Source organism: Lycorma delicatula, chromosome 10 (assembly GCF_047948215.1).
Source record: "Lycorma delicatula isolate Av1 chromosome 10, ASM4794821v1, whole genome shotgun sequence".
Lineage (NCBI taxonomy): Eukaryota > Metazoa > Arthropoda > Insecta > Hemiptera > Fulgoridae > Lycorma > Lycorma delicatula.
Window position 1 is genome coordinate 83,669,620 of NC_134464.1, and position 19,416 is coordinate 83,689,035.

The 19,416-nt window shown below is 28.1% G+C and overlaps 2 protein-coding genes across 2 annotated transcripts in view; one reads left to right on the forward strand and one right to left on the reverse strand.

Annotated features, from left to right (window-relative positions):
• Positions 1-19,416, forward strand: part of Lmpt (four and a half LIM domains protein limpet) — a 913,540-nt gene that overhangs the window by 333,016 nt on the left and 561,108 nt on the right. The window lies entirely within an intron of this gene.
• LOC142331616 (uncharacterized) overlaps positions 1-19,416 on the reverse strand; it is a 50,955-nt gene that overhangs the window by 16,858 nt on the left and 14,681 nt on the right. The gene's annotated exons all lie outside the window — the stretch shown is intronic.

Genomic DNA, 19,416 nt, shown 5'->3' on the forward strand with positions numbered 1-19,416 from the left:
GAAAAATGAAATCTAATACTATATACATGAACTTAAAATTTTAACTTATTGAGGTCTGAGCGGAATTAAAGTTGTATGTTTTTCGTTTTAATTTCATAGAGATTTCAATAATAAAATTTAAAAAGGAATTGAATATTATTTTCAATTTTTAAAAGCTTTTATTTAACTCGCTTTTGAATAATCAAATCTTGCAACTGCTATATCTTTTGATCTATCGTATGAAAATCAATGAAATTTGGTACACGTTTGTAACTTCGATAACAATACAGCACTACGGTGTCGGAATTCGATATGACCCACCCCCACCCGTACTACTCCACCTATCACTACGCTAAATTCATGCGTTTGGTTGAAAAATTTCATTTCTCATGAAATATCTTATGAAAATGACTGAAATTTCGTACACGTATGTAACTTCGATGTGTAAAAATAAATATTTTTACTTTTTTAAAAGCTTTTATTTTTAGTCTTAAAAGAATACAAAAATATATTTGATTTCATATAAAAATTAATTTTTAAAAAAACTTTTTTAAATTAATTAACATTAATAAAATAAGGAAACAAATTATAAAAACCCTTTAAAAAGTAAAAAATAAGAATTAAATCAAATTGAGAATTTTAAATAAAAAAAAAAAAAAAAAAAAAAATATAAAATTGCACTGAAAAGTAAAAAATAAAATATGTAAATATCTAATAAATAACCAATAAATAAATGTAATAATTATTAAATTTTAAAATTAAAAGTAATGAAAATATTTAAAAATAAAAGCGTGGCGCAGTTTTTATAACAATCTTTTCGAATAAGTATTTATACACATTTGCTGTATTTTAAAATATATTTTGTTTAATGAGGTTGTTTAGTATATGTATATACTTTATTTATCTGTAATAAAATAACTCATGTTTTAATTCTTTGATCGTTCAATTTTGCACCGAGATGACCTTTAAGGGTTAATAAGATCAAAAATAAAAATTAAATTTAGAAATCTTGCACAAAGTTATTACATTTTGACTTTAATCTGAAAAATTATTATCATTATTATAATTGTAACCGTAATTATGAATTCATTAAACAAAAATTCATAATTAATTAAAATGAAACTTTTAGCGGAAAGAGTGCGTTCAATTTGGCTTAGATTACAAACAGAATTTGAAGATGAACTTCAACTAGTGAGAACACGTACAAAGAAAGTGAGTGGGTGCATTTTCCCAGATTGTTACTGGTAGTTAGTCAATCTCAACTGGAGAGGTTCCAGCAGACCTTTCCGCCTCCTCGCGTCGTTATTGAAAATGAAAATGAAGATTAATTCTTGTAAAAATAAATGTTGTGGTGTTTTAAATAAATTATAAAAACTGCGCCACGCATTTATTTAACTAAATATTTTCATTACTTTTAATTTTAAAATTTAATAATTATTACATTTATATATTGGTTATTATTAGACATTTATATAATTTATTTTTTACTTTTCAGTGCACTTTATATTTGTTAATATATTATATTTTTTTGTTTAAATTTCTCAATTTGATTTAACTCTTATTTTTTACTTTTTAGAAGGTTTTTCAAATTTGTTTCCTTTATTTATTAATGTTAATATTAATATTAGTTAAATAAAAGCTTTTTTAAAAAATAATTTTTTATATGTAATCAAATATATTTTTGTAATTTTTGTTTGTATTTTTTTAAAAATGTTTCACTCTTTTTTTTATATTAAAAAAAATTTATTTATTAACTTCTTTTGAATTGAACATCTAATTGACTGTTTGGGAAATGCTTGTTTTTGTGTATATTTTTATCCTTGATAACTTTTATTTCAACATTTTTCGTTGTATATTAACAATATATATATACATATTTATTTTTAAACGTGGTTATGTAAAAAACTGACTCGATTTAGATGATTTTTTTTTTGTGGTATAAAATTGTTTATATAATAACTATATCGCACTGTCTTAAAAATTTTCTGAACGATTTCATCTCACTAAAATTCTAATCAAATTCGAAAATGAAACGAATTTAAGCTGAATTTTTTTAACTTTCTTCAAGGAGTTTTTATTTTAACACATCTAATCTAAATTCTATAAATAAATAAATGATTCTTCTTGGTTTATTTTTTTTGTAATAGCTGTAAATTGTTTTCTTGGAATTAGTAAAACTGCGCTAGAAGAACTAAAATAGAATAATCGCAAGGATGAATAGTTTAATTTCAGTTTTCCTCGATCTTATAATTTCAACTATTATAAATACCGATATTACTATTGCACTATAAAATAGTTTATACTGACGTGAAACTTTTATTACTTCCTTGTACAAAGTAATGAAAGTATTGTAATTGGAAAAATTTCGATTTTCAGATTTTAACCGAAATATACATTTTGACTATCCCTGAATTCATTTTGATTAATTTCGGCGTGACATCGTACGTATGTATGGCATAAATCAAAACAGATTAACCGTAGAATGTTCTTGGATTTAGGACTGTTGTAACATATAGTTGTGCACCTCCCCTTTTGATTGCAATCAACTGGACCAAAAGTGTCCCCAAAATCCAAAAACATTTGGATTTTGGACTTTTTCTTAACTGAAATAATAAGCTCTCATTGAGACCTTTTCAACGATCATCATAAACAGTACTTATTTTCATTGGTTCCAGAGTTATAGCCAAATAAAATTTTAATTTATGAAATATTTGGATGTTAAAAAATGAAGGCACATCCTTTCAAATCCTATTTCATGTCTTTTTTTAAGTTTTTTTTTTAATTTAAATATATTTATTTATTAATAATTATTAACCTCTGATTGTAAAAAAAGTTTTACAATAAATAATATTCAATAATAACAATAAAAAATTCAATAGTTATTAGTGAAATAAATTTTTTTGTTTTTTTAAAAAATGTGTATGTGTTAATTAATAGTCGAAAAAGGAAGTCATGTGGTTCCACATCAGAGTTTTTTCTTTTACTTTTTAAAAATATCAATCTGTTGGGAGATATGTTTAACTTTATTGTTAACAAGATCTAATTAGACAATTATAACAAAGCATAATAATAATTAATTAATGGAATAAAGTAATTAAAAAAATAAAAATAAAATTGTTTAAATGTTTAGAACAATTTTGTCCATTTTGACTACTAAATAATCTTTGTTAGTATTTGTAATAGAATTAACTAAAACATATTTTACTCTTAAATTAAAAAACTACCACTTCACCGTTATTCGTATCATAGTGGCAGCTAGCTCTGGTTTTCATCTGGAAGATTCGAGTCCTACAATATTCAGTATAAGCTACATCATTCTTTATCATCCATCAGTAACTTCTACTGGATACCAGTCTAATAAATAAGTAAATAATACAATCTCGTTAACATTATCCTAGAGGAAAGCAAAAGCTTTAAGCTGTATTCAGTATACTGCCTAAACTCCACAAATAAAGTAAGGCACCAGGTATTTTTAAACAAATAGAAAATGATAAAGCTATATCTGAAGAAATTAATTTATCTTCTGGAGTATTCGCAATGTGCTTGCATAGTTAAAAAATTTGTTTAATTATTATTATTATTATATTATTTTTAATTGTATTTTCCCTTTATTCTCCTTATTTATTTTAATTTGTTAATATTTTTTTAATTCTTTTATTAAACATGTGTTGTTCCTTGGACAAGGGCAGCAGAAAATGTTCTTTTAATGCCCTTTCTTTAATTATAAATCTCAGTATTTCTTGGGGTATAGTATTTCTTTGCGTATATAAAACATAATATACAAGAACAATGTTGCTTTCCCTTAGAATAATGATGAATGATGATGTAAATTTTTACATCTTAACATCATCTGCGTTTTGGTTGGTATGTTTTCTCAGTGAAGAGAATAATGGGAAAGCATTTATTGATTCATCTCTTTGTAAGACCTGGCATAAGATGCTTGTTATTTTAAGAATGGTTATATTAGTTTTGGGAGTGACTTGTGTCGTAACAGATTGCATCTTTTCCGTTGAGGACTTAACATACATATATAGTGGTTTTATTTTGATATTTACATATTTATTTTTGCGAATTGTTTGGTAATCGTTGATAAAAAATTTTTTTAATAATCAAATGCATCTCTACTTTTAAAATTTTACGTAATGTAAATGGTTCTAGATAATTTTCTTTTTTCTTTATGACTGATGAATTAATTCACCACAGATGCTTATAGAGAAGCTTATACGTGAAAATATGAAGACAGAAGTTTGTAACGTATTAAAAATGCCATCCTTGAAAGAGATTCGAACCTGGGACTTCCGGATGAAAATTTTAAGATTTCTTATCACGCAGATTACATTATACACGTTTGTACATAGTACCATAGTTCCTTGTGAAAAATTCGTTTCTAAACATTAAAAAAAAAAATCATTATTATCATCTGTTATTAGTGAATCCTGTTTTATATTTAATTAAAAAATAGATAAATACGAAGTGTTTATTTTAAAACGCAACCAAAAAAATAAAATCATTCAAAGAAAAATAATGTGTTATATTTACTGCGATAAAGTTATAAATATTACAGTTATTTGTACAAAACAATATTGAGATTAAATTTTTTTATAACAAATGTTGAAAGTGTCCATCATTTTCATGAATGCAAGCCTTTACCCTCTTTTTAATACTCCGTGCAAAGTTTTTCCAATTTCGCGTAATTCTTAAGTTACGTGGCTTTCAGTTTCCACAGAAAAAGATCAGGTGAACAAGCTGGCCATAAGCCAGTTGATATTACTCCTCCAACAAAGAAATCTTTAAAAGGTTCATTGTTGCTCTTTCCGTGTGACATGTAGCGCCATCATGTTGCAACTACAAATCTCTTTCATTTAATTATAAATTTGCAATAAATTAAGTTACTATTTCTTGGTAGAGGTTTGCATTAAGTCTTTTCAAAGAAAATGAGGCCAATTATTATTCGCGTGGAAATTGCACACCACTCAACAATTTTCTATAAGTTTAGAGGTGGTGAATGGACTATGTGAGGATTGTTGGAGCTCCACTAGCGATCATTCCGGCTATTAACGTAACCACTTATGAATGGTTACGTTACCAAGTTATGAGTGGTTATGTAACCAAGCATCATCTGTAAAATATACATGCAACACTTTAATGCTCTTCAAAACAAACTGATTAAATCATTGACAGTAGTGGAGCCTAGCAGCATAATCAACTTTGTTTAATTCATTTGGTAAGTGAATTCGGTATGGCTTTAAATTAAATAGACGGGTAGCTTTAAAGACACTATACGAAGATATTCCTTTTTGTAGTGAAAGTTTTCGTAATGATTTGTTAGGTGAGTTTAAAAAGATTACCCTAACATCTTTCATTGTTTCGTTATTAAGTACTGATTGCAAACAGAACTAGTCTCTCTGTATTTCTTTATCAAACGACGAATTGAATATTTATTTGGTACATTCTTACCCGGGAACTACATTAATTGAAAGCTTCTTGACACAAAACAAAAATTTTAGTTGTTAAATAATTTTCCACGATAAAATTCTTTCTTCCATGTTTAAAACTATTTCTTCTTAATAAAAACACGAATAACCAAAAATAACTAAATTTCTCAAAAAAAAAAAAAAAAAAAAAATTGAAAATTATATCAGCTGATTATAAAACAATTGGTAAGTGCTGCCAATTTCTTCATTGGAAATTATTGTATCAATTTTTCTTAAAAAGTATTTTTCTAGGGTTGTGTTTTAAAACAAACACCCAGTATAAATTTTTTGATTTTAAAATATGTGTAATGTTAAAAATAAATCCGTGGTTTTAATATTAAGTTTACAATAATTTTCCCTGGAAAAGTTTCAACATATTAGACCTTTGCTATTAAATTTTAAAACAATATTTTTTTTTTTATTTTGTATTGATAATTTAAAAAAGGTTCTGTAATAATTGTCTCATCTGACTGACCGACTTCGAATGTAAAATTTCCATTATCATAAAATTTAGTATAATTTCAGTTGTTTTAGGTAGATTTCATAAGAAAGCTACCTATTATTATGGGTACCATGATTCGACTTCCGAAAAATTTCGATATATCTTCGCGTTTCACATCCTCCAGACCCCAAAATTACGGCACTTTCAAATTGATACATAAAATATAACGACCCAAAATTTCGAGTTTGTTAATGAGAAAAATGTGACCACGAGGGGGGGGGGGGTGAATGCGGGAGCTTTTTTAAAAAAATATATATATGTATTAACTTTCTTATTAAGTAAAATATCGAATTTGTTTAAAGTTCCTACTATTCTTTGGATAAGGGCCTAAAACTTGTCCAAGTAATTTTTTTTTATATTACCAATCATTGCCCCAGGGGGAGGAAAAAATGGGATTTCGAAGACAAAAAAATCATAATTCCCGTGATAGGCACAGTATCGAATCGGTTTAAAGTATTCATTAGTCCTCTAAATAATTACCTAAAACTTTTTTCTGAAACAATTTTGGATATGACCAACCCTTACGCCAAGAGATGACCAAAATCTTTCTGGAATTGTAAGATATGGCTTGTCGTATGCTAAACATGTGAAACATTTTTCACATGCAACCATTGTCGTATTTAGTAAATTTGAACTTTTTCTTAACTTTAAGGTGGAAACGTTTTTATTTCTTGCTTAGCAGTGAAATCTATCACCGCTTTCCGACGTGCCGAAGGGATTATTTTTAGATTTTCATTTTTATTTCTTAATATATCGAATTTTATTACGCTTTCAAAATATTCTTTGATTTATATTTTATTAGATGATAATGCTAATAATAATAAAATATTGTACTGGATTTATAAAAAGTAAAGCAAGTTAATAAAGTATTAAATAAACTTATTTTAACGTAATATATAGAGGTTAAATTACTGTTAATAATTTGTCCTAGTTGCTGCTTTTGAAACATTCCTGCAGATAGCGATAGTGAATAACTATTGTTATGATGATATATGGGACCGCGGGGAGTTTGAAAACCGTTAGAATGTTATAAGTTAAATAGTATGTTTTATTTTTTGTTTATGTAAAAAAACCTATTCTGCTGTGTTTCACAACATAAAATGGAACATTGATTTTTTGTTTTACATTATCTTTCCTAAACTGTCTTGTGGTTTTGATGTTTCTATTTAGGTCTGAATTATAGTAGTTGCTTGCTTTTAGAGTTGTGATGTTTATTTATAGTCTGTCCCTATGTTAAAAAAAAGTTAAATTGCTAACATCAAAAACCAACATTTTTAGAATTTTAAGTCAGAATGTCCTTCTAATCTCGGTATCCAATCATGTTCTCGTGCAGGATAATTTACAAGAACTAATAAATTACACTGTGTGTTCCGCATTATGTGGCCTAATTAATATAATTTCCTTTTTTTAATGCTGATCTTTCGCCAGTTTTGATTGTAATGTTACTTACATATTCATGTATTCTTATTTTTCTTATCAAAACAAACAAATCAGATTTTTTTAACAAAAACTATTTCCTGAAAGAATAATCATTAAATATTACGTACATTCAAAAAAATCCCATTTGCACGATTTACTCGGGTATGTAATTTATGTAAAGTAAACAAGTACTCCCATTGAGTTTTTTTTAAAATTAATATCAGGAATGATTAGGAAGTTTAATATTTTAACAGAAATGTGGCTTGGGATAAATAATCTTGTAATTTTTTTTTATGTTATCAAGTAAACTTCCAACTTATCCTAAAATATATAAAGAGACTATTATAATACTTGATTTTTTAATCATTTTCATTTAAAAAATTAATGTCACTACTGCAGTAAGAGACGTCGTTTTCGTTTGTTCCCGAAAACCCCGAAAACTACGGTATCAATCATTTCGAAATTTTAGGTTTAATTTTCTTATCAAACCGGGAATGTTTACGACAGTTCAAACCTCACAAATCTCATTCCTTCATAAATCATAAATAAAAAAATATATAAATACACAAAACGCTTATTCTGCTAAACGAGTAGTCAATAACCGGTAAGTCAAAAAAATTGTTTTTATGAATTTCTTCTCAGTTTATTTTTCAGTATTTTCTGAGTCATTTGTTATAAGATTCATAACTCTATATTAAGAAATAAAATTAAAAAAAGTCAGCTATTTTCCAAACAACGACGCTCAAATTTTTCAGTAAAACTGTTCTTACATAAGATAAAGGATAGGACTAAAGGGTAGGCGTCCCTTATGACTACCCTTTATAAAGGGCAGTCGTAACCGCCTATCCTTGTATTGAAAACCCATTATCTCAGGAACTATTAATGCTACAGGCTTTAAATTTTTTATGGATGCTTTGTATTCTGAGTAAATATTTAGAATTATAACTATAAACCACTTCCATTATGAAATATAAATTAATAATTATAATAATAATTTTATTTTTTCAATTTTTTAAGAATTTTTTTTTATTGTTCACATATTTTCATAATTCTAGATGTATTGAAAGATATATATATATACACACAAAGAATTATGACAAAAAAATTCAAGTTATTTTCACTGGTTCCTAAGATAAATGTAGAAAAATATGATTTTTGGATAACGGGATTTAAAAATTGCATAAAGGAGTTATTTTAAGTTACCTATTTAAAAATTTCCTGGCTTCATAATCTAGGTTTTCAGTGTTAGATTCCTGATCTAGATTTAGTTTTTTATTTCTGCTTGTCTGTTTTGCCTTTTTTCTGCATTTGTTGAACTGTTTTTTTCGCCTAGGTTACCCGTTTCTCATCAATCTTTTTTAAACTTTTTACGGTGTTAAGAACCGGATATATTCCAAGATGCTGTAGAACTTCACATTTGCTAATGTTTCCATTATTAAATGTTGACACCGTATCATGTATTCAAAATCAACCTTTTCCTTTACCACAAAAATATTTTTTAACAACCGGTTCCAGATTATGTGACTGAGAGACTCGGAATTGTTCGTCTGTCCATGGAGGTATGTGACATTTTTTCAGCAAACCTTCATCACATAAAATTTTAAATATTGTCTTTATAGCTTAAAGGACAGACATTGGGAGAAAAGTTTTGCGAATAAGAATAGTTTTATTGGAAAATTTGTCAGTTATGTATTTTATATCAAATAACTCAGAAAATATTGAAAAATAAAGTGAGAAGGAATTCAAAAAAACGATTTTTTTAATCTCTTGCCGCTTACGATTGCCCTTTAAATGTCATTGGCTATATCGAATATTTTAAGTGTCAATATCGACTTCTTCAGTTTGTGATAAGTATGATTTACTAAATTAAATGTCATTATCTATAAAATATCAATTTGTATTATTATCGTAAAACTAAATATACAAAATTACTAACAAATTAATTACAATTCAGAAGTCGATAAAGAAATTTATTTGAGTATATTTATAAAAACGTTTAATGGAGATTAAGAATATTCAGATTTATTTTATAATTAGAATTGTATGGGGGAACGGAACGGAACGCAAGAATGGCGGGAATTTCAATATTTCTCCCTACAGATAGCTGAGCCTGGACAATGTCCCTTGCTGCTGTATCTTTCTATTATCGGGCGGATTTCATCGGTTATTTAGTGGCGTTTATAAATTTTAAGTTTTATTTATGGACGGATTTGGCAATTTGCGTTCCTATCAGTATGGACCATGGTGTAATTTATTTACCGGTTCTGGCCGTGATAGACTAAGCTTTTGAGCCTAGTAATCCCGGCGTGATTCCCCTTCAGTCCATCCGCTGAAGTACTTTCGGTACCAGCACCTATGGGCTAGCAGGAGTGCGCCTACCGGAGCCCTAGTTATTTGGAGGGAGAAATGCGCCCCGTTCTCCGGAGGAAGTCTCATATGCTGACTAAATGAAATTGTGGTCTCTTCGTGGGACGGTGTGGGGTGATGTCTAGCTTTTTATAGTTTTAACAAAATTTAATTGCGAAAACGGTCTCTTTCGCGGCCGGAATTTTTGTGCGGTTTCCATTTATAGGTTACGCAATATAGAGGCTCCTAAGCCTGGTGTGTCATTTTTTGACTCTCGTACCGCCTCTTCACGGTGGTTCGTTTGATACGGAATGAGGCCGTTTTCTTATACCCTGTGGAGTACGGTCCTTAGTATTGTATGAAAATTCATCGACAAAATAATATTGTTTTTACAAACAAACAAAATTTAAGATGTTTTAAATGAAGAGATCAGAAAGTTTTTAAATATAATTTGTTAAAAACGACTACGGAAGCATAATAAGAGTCTTTCTTGTAAGCCGAACTAGATTGCAAATTTCTTTTAAAAAACCGAAGTAATGACAAATATAAAGTAACATCCAAGAGAAATAGAAACAAAATTCGGGAAAATTAAAGTCGTCGAAAAATTTATAAATCTGGGCGAAGTTATTCAGAAAAATGAACCGAAAAAAAATCTTTAGAAAATCGAGCAAATAAATAGGAATGGCTTTCTAACTAACCGAAAATGTTTACTATAAATAATCAGTCACATACAATATGAAATTTAGGAAGGACAACACTGTCATTAAACCTGAAAGTCTTTACGCGGCAAAAACTTTTACATTAAATAATCAACAAATACTATAAATTATTTTGAAAAAGAAACAAAAACTCTTAAGAAAAAATCAGACCCAAAGTATGAAAATAATAAAAATTTATAGAAGATTAAAAAAACGGAAAATAATGTTTTAAGGTCATCTAAAAAGAAAGAATGAATAAATTGACAAGAAAAATGTTCAACTTCTTTGATAATCTCAAACATAAAGTTGCCTTCTAGAAATAGAAAAGGATTCCAAAGAAATCAAAATGAGAGAAGAAATAATTAATAGGGAAATTTTCAATAAAATGAAAATTACGTAATTTAAAGTGTCTCAACACGGATGAGGAAACAACAGGAGAATCACCGAAGAACACAAATTTTAAGAAAAATGATGATCAAGAGCTGGCAGAAGATTAAAGCCTCAAAATAAAAAAGAGATTTTGTTTATTGCATCACAGAGGTGGCCAATTCGAAAAACAAATTATTTTTTATTTAACTGTTGACAATTATTTATCTTAATAATTTTTATGTTGGTTTTCAATATTGCTGTAATAAAACGAAATATAAATTGTCAACATGATATTTTGTTGTAATATAAATTATAATTTTTATGGAATACATATTTAGTAATGAATCCTTTATGGGGGCACGCGCGCTCATTAACACACAGATACTAATTAGTATTTCACATAAGCTGCTAGTACATAAATCATGATAAATTAAGACGTAAAAATCGTAGTATAAATCATGATAAATTAGTTATCATCATGATTTTGTCTATGTTCAAAAGTTTTTCTAGTATTATATTTAACAATGATGTTATTTACTCATTATAGAAGAGTATAAATGTCTTTCATTGATTTTTAGTGTATGTTTTCCACTGTAATAAGGATTTTTACAACCTCTATTTTTTTATTAATGCTATTTTTTTAACTAGAATAAAATTAAACGCTAAAATATTAAAGTACGAGTTAAAAACAGTAACTTTAAATATTCTTGCGCTTGCAGAAGATTTTGGTAGTATTAGCAAAAATCAAAGAAGAACCCAGAAACAAAATCTTTAATTAGCAAAATTCGCAAATAGGATTGGTCTAGAAATTTGGTTTGAAAAACAGAATGGTTCTTTAATTCTCGAATTAAAAATTAAACGAATTAAATTAAAATTTCAGAAAACAGTTCTTAACAGAGTCAATAAATTTAAGTATTTAGGAGAAATAATAATCCAAAATGGAATAGATACAGAAGCAATTTGATGTAAACAGAAAAAAATGGATGAAAACATTTTCAAGACCTGTAACAATTATAACAAAAGATCTATTTCGAAAAAATTAAAAATCGGACGGTAATTCTACCTCCAGCCATGCTTGGATCTGAATGTTTAAAAATTTTCTTTGGTAAAAAAATGTTTAGATTAGAAACGAAATCCTAAGGAAAATATACGGCTCAATGATTACAGAAGAATAACAATGCAGACTTAGAAGTAACATGGAAATTTATGAAAATCTAGAAAAAATAGAACAAACAATAAAGAAAAGAAGGCTAAGATTTTTTTGTAATATCTACTCGTATAGAATGGAAGATAATTAGATTGACTAAACAAATATCTAATTATTTTGATAAAAGAACTACTAAAACCTTTGAAAAAATCTCAGAAGTTGACAAAAGATAAAATGAGCGTGTCATCTTATCCCAAAAAGAGAAATCTTTGATAATTTTTTTCCTGTATCATATTTTTACTTCCTTGTACGAAGTAAATGAAATATTTTGATGGCGAAAAATCTCGGTATTCAGATTTAAATGGAATATCCATTTGACCATCCCTGAATCCATTTTGACTAGTTTCGGCGTGACGTCTATACGTACGTATCTCGCATAACTCAAAAACGATTAGCCGTAGGATGTTGAAATTTTGGTTCTAGGACTGTTGTAACATCTAGTTGTGCACCTCCCCTTTTGATTGCAATCGACTGGACTTTTTTTTAATTACAGTAATAAGCCCTCATTGAAAGCTTATCAACTGTATATCATATGTGGTACTTATTTTCATTGGTTCCAGAGTTAAAGCCAAATAACATTTTAATTAATGAAATATTTGAATCTTACAAGGGAGAAGGCACATCGGTTCGAATCCGATTTCATTAACTTTTTTTTTTAATTTAAATATATTGATTTATTAATAATTATTAACCTGTGATTGCAAAAACGTTTTTACAATAAATTATAATTCAATAATAACAATAAAAATAAAAAAAAAATATATGAAAAAATATCAGAAGTTATTAGTAAACTAAAATTTTATGTACTTTAAAAATGTGTAAATGTAATTTAATAGGCCGACAAGGAAGTTATGTGATGTTCACATAAAATTTTTCCAGTATACACCAACGCTAGGAAAGCATTACAACTTTGTTGACAACTTTTTTCTTTTTTTAATCAGTTTTCTTTTAAGAGTATAAAGAATTTTTTCTAATTTCTGTTCGTATTATACTTGACTATCTCCTTGGTGGGATGATAGCAATTCTGTCTTTTATTCGGAGGTTCCGTATTTGAGTCCTGGTCAGAAACGGCTTTTTCGCTGTAGAAAATTAATTCCTATCCTTCAGTAACTATTGTTGGGCGTCAGCCTGTTATTGTTGTATAGATAATTTTTTTTTTTTTTTAATTTGGATCTATTGATAATACAAGTTAACGATCAAAATGGGTGTATTGTTTTACATCATTTATTTATCATTTTTACTTGCAATTTTGGGAATTTGTCAGATATTTGTTTGGTTTTTATTTATTACTTGTTTCTATAAGATTTTCTTTATAAAATAAGTACTGTTCAACGAAATACGTATAATAATGAAATGATTGATTTTTTTAATGCGAGTCTGATAAATAATTAATTAGTTTATATTGAATTTAATGGACTAGCTTCCCTGTTATACGGCTGAAGAAAAATAGTGGTTGTAATAAATTTTACAGAAATATGAATACAGATACTGAAGATAATGAAAATTAATTCAACCGAAATAAAACAAAAGTTATTTATAATTAAAAAAGAAAAAAACAAAAAGAAAAATTAATAGTTTCATTTTGACAAATGCCTTATGTCACTTACGCCATTTTAATGGTTTTTTACGCCAGTTTGTGTGTGTACATTTTTACTTCCTTCTGAATTTTTAACTTTTAATTTTTACTTTTTTGTACGAAGTAAAAGAAGTATTGTGATCGCGAAAAATTTCAGTCTTCAGATTTCAACGGTAATATCCATTTTGACCGTCCCTGAACCCATTTTGGCTAGTCTCGGTGTGACGTCTGTACGTACGCATAATTCAAATATCATAATTCAAATATAATTCATATCTCGCATAATTCAAAACGATTAGCCGTAGGATGTTGAAATTTTGAATTTAGGACTGTTATAACATCTAGTTTTGCACCTCCTCTTTTGATTACAATCGACTGAATCAAAAGTGTCTAATAAAGCCCAAAATCCAAATCAATTTGGATTCTGGACTTTTTTTGAACTGCAGTAATAAGCTCTCATTGAGAGCTTTTCAACAATATAAGTGGTACTTATTTTCATTTTTTTTCAGAGTTGAAATATAGCCCAATGAAATCTTAATTAATGAAATATTTGAATCTTAAAAGGAGAAGGTATATAGATTCGAATCAGACTCCATCAGCTTTTTTTTTTTTTAATTTAAATATATTAATTTATTAATAATTATTAACCTCTCATATTGTAAAAAAATCTATACGATTAATAATAATTCAGTAATAAAAATAAATGTATGAAAAATTATCTAAAGTTATTAATGAAATAAAATTTTATGTACTTTTCATTTAAAAAAATGTGTATATGTAATTTAGTAGGCGTATAAGGAAGTCATGTGGGTCCTACATCATATTTTTAAAATAAAAATTTTAATTTTAAATATGGATTGAAATGTTCTAATGTAATTAGTGTGAAAAACATTTATTATTAAATAAATTGTTTGAATTAATTTACTTTTTTTTCAATTAGTGAAGGAAATGAAAACGAACACAAAATTGTCAGATCGCACAATTTTTTCAATCCACTAATAGTTTCATCCATATATCAGCTGTTAGTAGTTTGAATAAATAAATCAGTTTGGACAAGAAAGAGAGAGAGATAGGGTGAGTAAGAGAGAGAATGAGTGAGGTGATATTGGGGCCTTTATAATATTTAATTTAAGGAAATTTTATTTAGTTATTTTTATCATTATGTTACACATCTTCTATTTTAATGTAATTATTATTTTTATTCGTAATTTAAAATAATTTGTCTTTTTTTTGTTAACAGGTGAGAATACCATTTCTTCGTAGGAATATGATTTCTGTCGTAAAGGTATTATTTAAACGTATTTTCTTAAGATCTAATCGATATATATTTTCCAGCGGATGAACTTGTTTTAAATTACTGTAGAAATTTTATGCGAATTATAGTTTTTTTTTTTTTTTATTTTGGTTAAAATAAAAATAATAGTAGTGTGGAATATTCTAATGATATGTAATTTGTTTTTTTATTATATTTTTATCTAAAATTCTATCTGATTAAATTTATTCAAATATTAATTTATTTAAAAATATTTTTTATACTTTAATTAGCGTTTATTTTACACTATATTCAAGTTGTACGTCAAAACGAAATCTCATACACTTTTATCTTTTCCATTTATTTAATGGATTAATTTTGAATAATAGAATATAACCCGTGTTCTGTTTTTTTTTTTTTCATTATAGTTGATTAATAATAATGCATTTACTTGGATCGTAGCCACCATGTTAAAATTTAAATATTTTACCTCGTGTTATTTCGTGCAAAGTTGCGTGCATTCTTAAAATTATTTATTTATTAAATTAGGTTTCATAATTATTTTTTAATTTTATTAATATTTATTTTTAATCACATTATTTAATTATAAAAAAAAAATAATGATAATACAATAAAAATTTTATTTTTTACAATGAGATAATCAGATATTACTGAAAATTTTTCAGGTTATAAAACCTGAAAAAAATCTTTATCGGGTGAAGATTTTAACAATATCACAGTATTGTTAAGGACTGAAAAAAATGAAATTTTTTATATGATTTGGTTGTAGATTAAACAAAGAAGAGAAAACAATACAATGCTCATAAAATATACAAATAAAATCGCAAAGAGAAAACGTTGAAAAATTGTTTAAAGCGTTTGAGCATTTTCTCTTTACAATTTTATTTTAATAAACGATTAAAATAGCTAACTCTTTGTGCATACTAAATACGAACAAAGCTATGGAATTTTCTTCATTGTGTTGTTAAGTATTTATAATAGACTATACCTCAGTCACATAAATCTTGAAGGCAGTGATTTAGCATATTGCACCCTTAATTTAGACGGTTTGCAGTTAAAAAAAATGTATTTCTATTACTTGCATTTATATTATATTATTAAATATTATAATCAGGCAATAAAATTACGGTTAGATAAGAGATAATACCCGGCGATTCAAAAAAGACTTCACAAATTTAAAAACATGTAAATATTTACGTAAATAATTTACAGATTCGGTTGAGGTCTCATTTCATTGGAAAACACATCAAGTTCTGACTCAGGTACTTTATTTCTCCCAAATTTAGCCACCAACACTGTCACCAGTGTTATTAAAAATGGATACATTTACTGATGCGGAACGTGCTCACTTATGTTTTTTTTTCTTCACGTTTTGCAATCAGCAACTGCAATTCAATGTAATTTTCGTAGAGTACGGTAGATATAAAGTCCTAGTAGGCATACAATTTACTCTTGGCACCAAACCTTTGTTGTGACAGGTTGTTCTGTTAAACATAGAATATCACCAGGATGCCCACGCGTCCCTAAAACTGCTCTTGAACGACTCAGAGAAAAATTTGCACGTAGTTCGAAGAAATTAATTCAATGTGTGTCACGTGAGACTGGCATTCTACAAACGACTGTTTGGCGCGTATTGCGTAAACGATTACAGTTTTTTATTCTTTTTTTCATCTAGTTTCCCCACCCCCCGAAGCTGGACACACAATTAAGCATAAGCTCAGCTCCGAGGGGTGCCTTCGCCTCAAACTACCTCGGAAGGACGCAAGATTCCGCCCAGGCGGAGCCTGGTAGCCTGCGTTTCCCTACTGTCTTCAAAAGTCTCAGTCCATCGTTTTCAACGTCGTCACCCAATTTCATTGGTAGGGACGGAAAATCTCTCTCAAGGACCCCACTACCCGAGACACCTACAGAGGCCAGAACCGGTGAGTCGATAGCCCTATGACGTCGCCGAGCAGACGCTTCTCCACTCTTCTCTTTTCGCCTGGTTACCAGCCGATCTGCACGTCGAATTTCTTGTATTACCATTTCCGCTAGCCTTTCACAGCCACTGAGAGAGGACTTCCTGCACCTGGAAACGAGAAGCTGCCCTCCTTAGGGATCGCCGTCCCACTACTGGAAACAATCCCTCCTCATCGGGTCGAATTGCACCCTCGGACCGTTCTGGGTCGGTCATGATTTCATGTAAATTATAAGAAACAAAAATATAAAAAACGAAAATCAGCAGTAGTTAATTGAAAAAAGTAATTAATTCGACACACGTCGATGTAAATAAGTAAACGATTACACTTGAAACCATACAAAGTAACTGTGGTTCAACACATTACAGGTGATAACGAAAGTTGCTCGGCAGCAGTTTTGTGTGGAAATGATGGATAGAATTGAAGCAAACGATACAGTTTTAGACAATGTAATTTTTGGTGATGAGTGAACGTTTCAAATCAGTGGGAAGGTGAACACCCATGACTGATAAATATGATGGGGTAGCGAAAACCCTCGTGAAACTTTCAGCATATTCGTGATAGTCTTAAGGTCAATGGTTTTTGTGCCCCAAACAAACAAAGACTGTACGGCCCGTTCTTTTTCCAACAGGCAACCGTAAATGGTATCGTTTACCTGGACACGCTTCAAAATATTCTAATTCCTCAGTTAGACGATGATGACCAAGATGGACGTTGTTACTACCAGAAAGACGGGAAACACCTCACTACTACCTAGAAGTTGGAAAATTTCTTGAATCTCCAGTCCCAGGTCGTGGGATTGGTCGTGAAAGTCCAGTATATGGCCACCTCATTCCCGATTTGATCCCATTAGAGTCTTGTTTTTTTTGTGCGCTTTCATTAAAGTTCGAGTTTTTGTATCGCCTTTACCTACTGATCTTGTTGAGCTAAGACTTCGAATTAACGCCGCAACTGCAGAGGTAACGCCGGACTAGCTGGCAAATGGAAGCCATATCGAGCCAAAGTGAATGTTGAGTGACAAACTTGATGCACTTTTCTATAAATGAGACCTTGAATCTGTAAGTTATCTCGATAAATTTTTATATGTTTTTAAAATTGTATAATCCTTTTTGAATCACTTTGTATTCTTCTTGATTTTTTTAGAATTGAGGAAAGTACATGGTAATTTTCTCATACGAAGAAGGAACACCTAAAACATAAAGTTTTTATATGTAAAGTAAAACGAAAATAGGTTGTAAAAGATATCAAATAAACATTATCTAATAAATTTTATATTTTAATTTCCCGGTGAATATAGCTACGGTAAAAAACAATATTACAGGACGAAAAAAATGATGATCATGTCAAAAATGGGGCATCAGATTTTTTTTACAAATCTTTATTTTTTAAGATCGAAATAGTTCATTCAGGTGGACCAAAAAAATTGTGTATGTTTGTATATATCTTTGTGTGTCTTACGCTTTTGTTCTTATACCTCAGGATTGAGCAAACCACGCTCTTCAAATTTTGCTCAATTATTTCTATATGGGACATTGATTATATTATTTATTTTTCGAAAATTCCTTAAGGAGGTAAATTATGTAAAGGAAGATAACCCGAAAAATCCGATTTTGATTTTCTTCAAAGGAATTTTAGAAAAAAAACTTTATTAAAGCAAATTTATTGCCTAACCAAAGCATATATATATAATAAAAAAAACGTTTTTCAAAAAATCAGCCCCCCATCTCTTAAAATTGAGATATATATATTTTTTTTGCTCCCTTCGATTTAAATCTTTTTCAAAAATAATTGAAATTTATATTTCATATGTAGAGCTATTAAAAAGTGTCAACAATGTTTTTAATTACAAACTCCAGATCTAAAATTTACAGTTTTATTTACAGTTTTAATTTCGAAAATAAAATTTCCGAAATTTTATTTTTTATTTTTGTATATATAAAGGGATTATTAGATTTAGAGAAAATTATACTGAGACAATTTTTTTTAGCTTAATCTAAATATGAAAATTTTTTTGAAAATTTTACAATTTTAAAAATAGAAAAATACAAAATAAGAAGCTGTGCAAGGTATTGTATGACTGGACCGGAATAGCCGGGAAATTCATGCAATATTTTGCCAGTTTTTTTTATTTTATGATTCTATTCCGAAAAAGAAAAATATCATATTGTTATTATTTACGAGATATTTTTATCTTTGTGAATAATATTTCGTAACAAAAGTTGAGCTTTCTCATTAAATACGACTAGTTATTGGTGAAACGATATTTACCCAACAATTATAATTCTAAATTATTTATCTTTAGATAATAATTAAGATAGAATTTTATTAATTCTTAATAAAAATTAAACTAATTAACTCAATTCTTCAACAAAATGTAAAACATCATTTGCAATACGTTTTTTTTTTTTTTGTTTTGAATACCCATTTTAGTCACCTTCGTTTATTCTATTCTCTTTTTGATGAGATTAATTAGCTAGTAATTTCACTGGGTAATTATCATTTTGCTATAATATAAGTGATTTTAAGATTTCTGTTTTGTCATAGTTATGTAATTGTCTTACAGCCAGATTTAAATGAATAGTTCTGGGTTAATAGAATTATGTTTCAAAGAAGTA